Below are 10,000 nucleotides of genomic sequence, written 5' to 3'. Positions count from 1 at the left end.
CCTAGGCGGGCACGCCGTAGGGCCGAGCCCCTGTCGCTCCGGCCCTGGGAAAAGCCCCGAGAGGCTGGGTCGAATCAGGTCTTTCAATTTTTTATGTTTGTCCACCCAGGGTGTCCGTGTCCCCTGGTGTGTCCGTCATAGCGCCCCCTAGGCGGGCACGCCGTAGGGCCGAGCCCCTGTCGCTCCGGCCCTGGGAAAAGCCCCGAGAGGCTGGGTCGAATCAGGTCTTTCCATTTTTTATGTTTGTCCACCCAGGGTGTCCGTGTCCCCTGGTGTGTCCGTCATAGCGCCCCCTAGGCGGGCACGCCGTAGGACCGAGCCCCTGTCGCTCCGGCCCTGGGAAAAGCCCCGAGAGGCTGGGTCGAATCAGGTCTTTCAATTTTTTATGTTTGTCCACCCAGGGTGTCCGTGTCCCCTGGTGTGTCCGTCATAGCGCCCCCTAGGCGGGCACGCCGTAGGACCGAGCCCCTGTCGCTCCGGCCCTGGGAAAAGCCCCGAGAGGCTGGGTCGAATCAGGTCTTTCAATTTTTATGTTTGTCCATCCATGGTTTAAATGTCCCGAAATGTGTCCGGGATAGCGCCCCCTGGCCGGGCGCGCACTCAGGACCGAGCCCCTGTCGCTCGAGTCCTGGAAGTCCTTAAGAAAGAGGCTGGTCTGAAATCAGGTCGAAAAAATTTTTATGTTTGTCCATCCATGGTTTAAATGTCCCGAAATGTGTCCGGGATAGCGCCCCCTGGCCGGGCGCGCACTCAGGACCGAGCCCCTGTCGCTCGAGTCCTGGAAGTCCTTAAGAAAGAGGCTGGTCTGAAATCAGGTCGAAAAAATTTTTATGTTTGTTCTTCCAGGGTGTCCATGTCCCTAAATGTGTCCGAGATAGCGCCCCCTAGGCGGCCACGCATGTCCGCGTGAGCCCCTGTCCTCAGAGCCTGGAAGAACCATTCGAAAAAAGAACCATCGAAAAGAGGGGGAAAATCCAACTTTTGAGTCCCAAAATAGCTCACTTTGACTCGGACACATTTCCTGCCAATTCGGCCTGTCTAAGCCTGGCGCACCTACTAACGTGATGGGGGTGTTTTGGTAGACCTGGTAAAAACAGGGAAAATCGAAAGAGGCTTAAAGTAGGCTAGAACTCAAGCCTCTCTCGTTGTTGGACTTAGAAAAAATCCGGCTCGAAAAATAAATCCCATTGAAATGCATTGGGCTTGGCGCTGGGATTTTTTTCTAAGTATGTGAACGAAAGAGGCTAAGGAGGCTGGAAGTTAGGCCTCTCTCGTTGTTGGACTTAGAAAAAATCCACTTTTTTTGGCTGGGATTTTTTCTAAGTGTCACATGGAAGAGGCTAAACAGGCTGGAGGCCAGGCCTCTCTCGTTGTTGGACTTAGAAAAAATCCCAAAAGTGGACACTCTGACAAAATCACGCATGTTGACACTTAGGCAAAAAATCCAACTTTTGCTCCACGGAAGAAAGAGGCTAAGGAGGCTGGAAGTTAGGCCTCTCTCGTTGTTGGACTTAGAAAAAATCCACTTTTTTTGCACGGGATTTTTTCTAAGTGTCTCATGGAAGAGGCTAGACAGGCTGGAGGCCAGGCCTCTCTCGTTGTTGGACTTTGAAAAAATCCCAAAAGTGGACACTCTGACAAAATCACGCATGTTGACACTTTGGCAAAAAATCCAACTTTTTTGGACTTGGCCCGGCTTTTCTTCCATTTGTCCCCCACTTGGGCTGGTTCACTCCTGGGTATCTTTTGGTCATTCCCGGGGGCCCCGGAGCTCGCGCAGCTCGCTGCGGGACTTCTGGAACTCCATCCTGGGTAGGATTTTTAAACAATTTCGGACCTTTTTCCAACTTTTTCTCAAATTGTCCCCCACTTTCGCTGGTTCACTCCTGGGTATCTTTTGGTCATTCCCGGGGGTCCCGGAGCTCGCGCAGCTCGCTGCGGGACTTCTGGAACTCCATCCTGGGTAGGATTTTTAAACAATTTCGGACCTTTTTCCAACTTTTTCTCAAATTGTCCCCCACTTTCGCTGGTTCACTCCTGGGTATCTTTTGGTCATTCCCGGGGGTCCCGGAGCTCGCGCAGCTCGCTGCGGGACTTCTGGAACTCCATCCTGGGTAGGATTTTTAAACAATTTCGGACCTTTTTCCAACTTTTTCTCAAATTGTCCCCCACTTTTGATGGTTCACTTCTGGGTGCCTTTTGGTCATTCCCGGTGTTCCTGCGGCTCGCGCAGCTCGCTGCGGGGCTTCTGGAACTCCATCCTGGGTAGGATTTTTAATCAATTTCGGACCTTTTTCCAACTTTTTCTCAAATTGTCCCCCACTTTTGATGGTTCACTTCTGGGTGCCTTTTGGTCATTCCCGGTGTTCCTGCGGCTCGCGCAGCTCGCTGCGGGGCTTCTGGAACTCCATCCTGGGTAGGATTTTTAATCAATTTCGGACCTTTTTCCAACTTTTTCTCAAATTGTCCCCCACTTTTGATGGTTCACTTCTGGGTGCCTTTCGGTCATTCCCGGTGTTCCCGCGGCTCGGGCAGCTCGCTGCGGGACTTCTGGAACTCCATCCTGGGTAGGATTTTTAATCAATTTCGGACCTTTTTCCAACTTTTTCTCAAATTGTCCCCCACTTTCGCTGGTTCACTTCTGGGTGCCTTTTGGTCATTCCCGGTGTTCCCGCGGCTCGTGCAGCTCGCTGCGGGGCTTCTGGAACTCCATCCTGGGTAGGATTTTTAAACAATTTCGGACCTTTTTCCAACTTTTTCTCAAATTGTCCCCCACTTTCGATGGTTCACTTCTGGGTGCCTTTTGTTGATTCCCGGTGTTCCCGCGGCTCGTGCAGCTCGCTGCGGGACTTGTGGAACTCCATCCTGGGTAGGATTTTTAAACAATTTGGTACTTTTTCCTCCTTTTCCTCCATTTTTCCCCCACTTTCGCTGGTTCACTTCTGGGTGCCTTTTGGTCATTCCCGATGTTCCTGCGGCTCGTGCAGCTCGCTGCGGGGCTTCTGGAACTCCATCCTGGGTAGGATTTTTAAACAATTTCGGACCTTTTTCCAACTTTTTCTCAAATTGTCCCCCACTTTCGCTGGTTCACTCCTGGGTATCTTTTGGTCATTCCCGGTGTTCCCGCGGCTCGGGCAGCTCGCTGCGGGGCTTCTGGAACTCCATCCTGGGTAGGATTTTTAAACAATTTCGGACCTTTTTCCAACTTTTTCTCAAATTGTCCCCCACTTTGGCTGGTTCACTCCTGGGTATCTTTTGGTCATTCCCGGTGTTCCCGCGGCTCGGGCAGCTCGCTGCGGGGCTTCTGGAACTCCATCCTGGGTAGGATTTTTAAACAATTTCGGACCTTTTTCCAACTTTTTCTCAAATTGTCCCCCACTTTCGCTGGTTCACTCCTGGGTATCTTTTGGTCATTCCCGGTGTTCCTGCGGCTCGTGCAGCTCTTTGCGGGACTTGTGGAACTCCATCCTGGGTAGGATTTTTAAACAATTTCGGACCTTTTTCCAACTTTTTCTCAAATTGTCCCCCACTTTCGCTGGTTCACTCCTGGGTATCTTTTGGTCATTCCCGGGGGTCCCGGAGCTCGCGCAGCTCGCTGCGGGGCTTCTGGAACTCCATCCTGGGTAGGATTTTTAAACAATTTGGCACTTTTTCCTCCTTTTCCTCCATTTTTCCCCCACTTTCGCTGGTTCACTTCTGGGTGCCTTTTGGTCATTCCCGGTGTTCCTGCGGCTCGTGCAGCTCGCTGCGGGACTTGTGGAACTCCATCCTGGGTAGGATTTTTAAACAATTTGGTACTTTCTCCTCCTTTTCCTCCATTTTTCCCCCACTTTCGCTGGTTCACTTCTGGGTGCCTTTTGGTCATTCCCGGTGTTCCCGCGGCTCGCGCAGCTCGCTGCGGGGCTTCTGGAACTCCATCCTGGGTAGGATTTTTAAACAATTTCGGACCTTTTTCCAACTTTTTCTCAAATTGTCCCCCACTTTTGATGGTTCACTTCTGGGTGCCTTTTGGTCATTCCCGGTGTTCCTGCGGCTCGCGCAGCTCGCTGCGGGGCTTCTGGAACTCCATCCTGGGTAGGATTTTTAATCAATTTCGGACCTTTTTCCAACTTTTTCTCAAATTGTCCCCCACTTTTGATGGTTCACTTCTGGGTGCCTTTTGGTCATTCCCGGTGTTCCTGCGGCTCGTGCAGCTCGCTGCGGGGCTTCTGGAACTCCATCCTGGGTAGGATTTTTAATCAATTTCGGACCTTTTTTCCAACTTTTTCTCAAATTGTCCCCCACTTTTGATGGTTCACTTCTGGGTGCCTTTTGGTCATTCCCGGTGTTCCTGCGGCTCGTGCAGCTCGCTGCGGGACTCGTGGAACTCCATCCTGGGTAGGATTTTTAAACAATTTGGTACTTTTTCCTCCTTTTCCTCCATTTTTCCCCCACTTTCGCTGGTTCACTTCTGGGTGCCTTTTGGTCATTCCCGGTGTTCCTGCGGCTCGTGCAGCTCGCTGCGGGACTCGTGGAACTCCATCCTGGGTAGGATTTTTAAACAATTTGGTACTTTTTCCTCCTTTTCCTCCATTTTTCCCCCACTTTCGCTGGTTCACTTCTGGGTGCCTTTTGGTCATTCCCGGTGTTCCTGCGGCTCGTGCAGCTCGCTGCAGGGCTTCTGGAACTCCATCCTGGGTAGGATTTTTAAACAATTTGGCACTTTTTCCTCCTTTTCCTCCATTTTTCCCCCACTTTCGCTGGTTCACTTCTGGGTGCCTTTTGGTCATTCCCGGTGTTCCTGCGGCTCGTGCAGCTCGCTGCGGGACTTGTGGAACTCCATCCTGGGTAGGATTTTTAAACAATTTGGTACTTTTTCCTCCTTTTCCTCCATTTTTCCCCCACTTTCGCTGGTTCACTTCTGGGTGCCTTTTGGTCATTCCCGGTGTTCCTGCGGCTCGTGCAGCTCGCTGCGGGACTTGTGGAACTCCATCCTGGGTAGGATTTTTAATCAATTTCGGACCTTTTTCCAACTTTTTCTCAAATTGTCCCCCACTTTTGATGGTTCACTTCTGGGTGCCTTTTGGTCATTCCCGGTGTTCCTGCGGCTCGCGCAGCTCGCTGCGGGGCTTCTGGAACTCCATCCTGGGTAGGATTTTTAATCAATTTCGGACCTTTTTCCAACTTTTTCTCAAATTGTCCCCCACTTTTGATGGTTCACTTCTGGGTGCCTTTTGGTCATTCCCGGTGTTCCTGCGGCTCGCGCAGCTCGCTGCGGGGCTTCTGGAACTCCATCCTGGGTAGGATTTTTAATCAATTTCGGACCTTTTTCCAACTTTTTCTCAAATTGTCCCCCACTTTTGATGGTTCACTTCTGGGTGCCTTTTGGTCATTCCCGGTGTTCCTGCGGCTCGTGCAGCTCGCTGCGGGGCTTCTGGAACTCCATCCTGGGTAGGATTTTTAATCAATTTCGGACCTTTTTTCCAACTTTTTCTCAAATTGTCCCCCACTTTTGATGGTTCACTTCTGGGTGCCTTTTGGTCATTCCCGGTGTTCCTGCGGCTCGTGCAGCTCGCTGCGGGACTCGTGGAACTCCATCCTGGGTAGGATTTTTAAACAATTTGGTACTTTTTCCTCCTTTTCCTCCATTTTTCCCCCACTTTCGCTGGTTCACTTCTGGGTGCCTTTTGGTCATTCCCGGTGTTCCTGCGGCTCGTGCAGCTCGCTGCGGGACTCGTGGAACTCCATCCTGGGTAGGATTTTTAAACAATTTGGTACTTTTTCCTCCTTTTCCTCCATTTTTCCCCCACTTTCGCTGGTTCACTTCTGGGTGCCTTTTGGTCATTCCCGGTGTTCCTGCGGCTCGTGCAGCTCGCTGCAGGGCTTCTGGAACTCCATCCTGGGTAGGATTTTTAAACAATTTGGCACTTTTTCCTCCTTTTCCTCCATTTTTCCCCCACTTTCGCTGGTTCACTTCTGGGTGCCTTTTGGTCATTCCCGGTGTTCCTGCGGCTCGTGCAGCTCGCTGCGGGACTTGTGGAACTCCATCCTGGGTAGGATTTTTAAACAATTTGGTACTTTTTCCTCCTTTTCCTCCATTTTTCCCCCACTTTCGCTGGTTCACTTCTGGGTGCCTTTTGGTCATTCCCGGTGTTCCTGCGGCTCGTGCAGCTCGCTGCGGGACTTGTGGAACTCCATCCTGGGTAGGATTTTTAAACAATTTGGTACTTTTTCCTCCTTTTCCTCCATTTTTCCCCCACTTTCGCTGGTTCACTTCTGGGTGCCTTTTGGTCATTCCCGGTGTTCCTGCGGCTCGTGCAGCTCGCTGCGGGACTTGTGGAACTCTACCCTGGGTGGGATCATATGATTTTCAACCCATTTTGGACCTTTTTCCCGACTTTCCCTCCATTTCCCTCCCACTTTCGATGGTCCACTCCTGGGTGTCTTTTGGTCATTCCCGGGACCCGGGAAGCCTCGGGCCTGCGGCGGGACTTGTGGATCTCCATGCTGGGCATGATTTTATGAGTTTTCTGGACTTTCTCTTCCCCGGGACCCGGGAGGCAGGCGGCTGGACGTTATGCCCCCTAAAATCCCTCCCTTTGCTCGTAAGGCCAATTTTCCTCCGGATTTACTCTCTATAGACCCCAAGGAAAAAAATACCCGACCGGCGTCCATTTTTGACATCGGTCTCCAATCTAGGGCACGCGGGCCGAAAGCGGTACGCCGGTTCCGAAATCCGGCCCCCGCATTTTTTGGGTATTTTTTGAAAAAAATGGCATTTTTGGGACCGGGGGGACTTGCTGGACTCAGTCCCGGGTGCGGATTTTGAAAACGTTGAGGACTTTTGGATTTTCCCCCAGCTTTTCTCCCCCACTTGCAGTTTGACTTTGCGGGGTGCGTTACGGCTGTGCCGGGCGTCCCTGGACTCGGGTGGCCAGCTGCGGGGCTGGTGGGGGACTGATTTTTGAACACTTTGAGGACTTTTGGCTACTCTGCCAGCTTTTCTCCCCCACTTGCAGTGTGACTTTGCGGGCCTTGTTACGGAGGTGCCGGGCTTCCCTGGACTCGGGTGGCCAGCTGCGGGACTTGTGGGACTGATTTTGGAACACTTTGAGGACATTTAACTTCTTTCCCAGCTTTTTTCCCCTCCACTTCCAGTTTGACTTTGCGGGGTGCGTTATGGACGTGCTGGGCATCCCGGAACTCGGGCGGCCGGCTGCGGGACATTTTGCCCTCCTCCAAACCCCAGCCCTCTTTGTTTATCATGCCTATTTTCTGCTGGACACACACCCTCTCTTTTGAGCTGCCTCTTTTTTTAAATTTGGATATGATTTATTGATGAATGGATTTGTTTTCCCCTTTTTAAATGATGGTTGATGTCTATCTTTTTAATACTTGCTTCTGGCTGCAGCCGAGACTTACAGTGTGATGCATCCAACCCCAACCCTGGTTTTTGTTTCCCTTAAAAACTTGGGGAAATGGACAGCTTTTTGGGGGGGCACTTCCAGCAAATGGAGGGACCTATTTGGAATTCCCCACCCGGGTGGAGATCCACGGCGAGCCGGCCTTCCTAAAGGGACAGCAACATGGACACTCTGCCATCATTGCAGCTTCTTTTTTTTTTTGGGGCACTCTGTCATATTTCCAGCTTTTTTTCGTGCTGACTTCCAGCAAATAGAGGGACCTGTTTTGAATTCCCTACCCGGGTGTAGATCCACGGCAAGCCGGCCTTCTTAAAGGGACAGGCACCCCCCTGTCCCTTGACACCTGCTTCCCTCCTCGGCGTCACCGAAATCCCACAAAATGACTGAAAATAGGACCCCAAATGACATCACTCGGTCCGGTTTTTTGGGTCTCACTCGGGGGCTTCTTTGACTCTGGAAGGCATGGTGAACCAAAAGTGGACACTTGGAAAAAAAATCCCCACTTTACAGGTTGACACTTGGAAAAGAATCCCCACTTTATAAATTGACACTTGGAAAAAATCCCGACTATATAAGTTGACACTTAGAAAAAATCCCGACTATATAAGTTGACACTTAGAAAAAATCCCCACTTTATTTTGGAAGTGTTGGTACACCAAAAGTTGACACTTAGAAAAAATCCCGACTTTATTTTGGAAGGGTTGGTACACCAAAAGTTGACACTTAGAAAAAATCCCGACTTTATTTTGGAAGGGTTGGTACACCAAAAGTTGACACTTAGAAAAAATCCCAACTTTTACACTTAGAAAAAATCCAGCTTTTTGTTGCTGACTTCCATCAAATAGAGGGACTTTTTCCATGTTTCTTAACCGGGTGTCGATCCAAGGCAGGTGGGCCTTCTGGAAGCGACACCCTCCTTGACACTTAGAAAAAATCCAGCTTTTTGTTGCTGACTTCCATCAAATAGAGGGACTTTTTCCATGTTTCTTAACCGGGTGTCGATCCAAGGCAGGTGGGCCTTCTGGAAGCGACACCCTCCTTGACACTTAGAAAAAATCCAGCTTTTTGTTGCTGACTTCCATCAAATAGAGGGACTTTTTCCATGTTTCTTAACCGGGTGTCGATCCAAGGCAGGTGGGCCTTCTGGAAGCGACACCCTCCTTGACACTTAGAAAAAATCCAGCTTTTTGTTGCTGACTTCCATCAAATAGAGGGACTTTTTCCATGTTTCTTAACCGGGTGTCGATCCAAGGCAGGTGGGCCTTCTGGAAGCGACCCTCTCCTTCACACTCTGTCATATTTTCAGCTTTTTTGTGCTGACTTCCATTCAATAGAGGGACTTTTTCCATGTTTCTTAACCGGGTGTCGATCCAAGGCAGGTGGGCCTTCTGGAAGCGACACCCTCCTTCACACTTAGAAAAAATCCAGCTTTTTGTTGCTGACTTCCATTAAGTAGAGGGACTTTTTTCTTTTTTCTTAACCGGGTGGTGATCCAAGGCGGGTGGGCCTTCTGGAAGCGACACCCTCCTTGACACTTAGAAAAAATCCAGCTTTTTGTTGCTGACTTCCATCAAATAGAGGGACTTTTTCCATGTTTCTTAACCGGGTGTCGATCCAAGGCAGGTGGGCCTTCTGGAAGCGACACCCTCCTTCACACTTAGAAAAAATCCAGCTTTTTGTTGCTGACTTCCATTAAGTAGAGGGACTTTTTTCTTTTTTCTTAACCGGGTGGTGATCCAAGGCGGGTGGGCCTTCTGGAAGCGACACCCTCCTTGACACTTAGAAAAAATCCAGCTTTTTGTTGCTGACTTCCATCAAATAGAGGGACTTTTTCCATGTTTCTTAACCGGGTGTCGATCCAAGGCAGGTGGGCCTTCTGGAAGCGACACCCTCCTTGACACTTAGAAAAAATCCAGCTTTTTGTTGCTGACTTCCATTAACTAGAGGGACTTTTTTCTTTTTTCTTAACCGGGTGGTGATCCAAGGCGGGTGGGCCTTCTGGAAGCGACACCCTCCTTGACACTTAGAAAAAATCCAGCTTTTTGTTGCTGACTTCCATTAACTAGAGGGACTTTTTTCATTTTTCTTAACCGGGTGGTGATCCAAGGCAGGTGGGCCTTCTGGAAGCGACACCCTCCTTGACACTTAGAAAAATTCCAGCTTTTTGTTGCTGACTTCCATTAAGTAGAGGGACTTTTTTCTTTTTTCTTAACCGGGTGGTGATCCAAGGCGGGTGGGCCTTCTGGAAGCGACACCCTCCTTGACACTTAGAAAAAATCCAGCTTTTTGTTGCTGACTTCCATTAAATAGAGGGACTTTTTTCATTTTTCTTAACCGGGTGTCGATCCAAGGCGGGTGGGCCTTCTGGAAGCGACACCCTCCTTGACACTCTGTCATATTTTCAGCTTTTTTGTGCTGACTTCCATTAAATAGAGGGACTTTTTCCATGTTTCTTAACCGGGTGTCGATCCAAGGCAGGTGGGCCTTCTGGAAGCGACACCCTCCTTCACACTTAGAAAAAATCCAGCTTTTTGTTGCTGACTACCATCACATAGAGGGACTTTTTTCATGTTTCTTAACCGGGTGTCGATCCAAGG

This window comes from Nerophis ophidion, unplaced genomic scaffold (genome assembly GCF_033978795.1).
Source record: "Nerophis ophidion isolate RoL-2023_Sa unplaced genomic scaffold, RoL_Noph_v1.0 HiC_scaffold_355, whole genome shotgun sequence".
In the NCBI taxonomy this organism is placed as follows: domain Eukaryota; kingdom Metazoa; phylum Chordata; class Actinopteri; order Syngnathiformes; family Syngnathidae; genus Nerophis; species Nerophis ophidion.
This window is presented reverse-complemented; position numbering follows the sequence as displayed.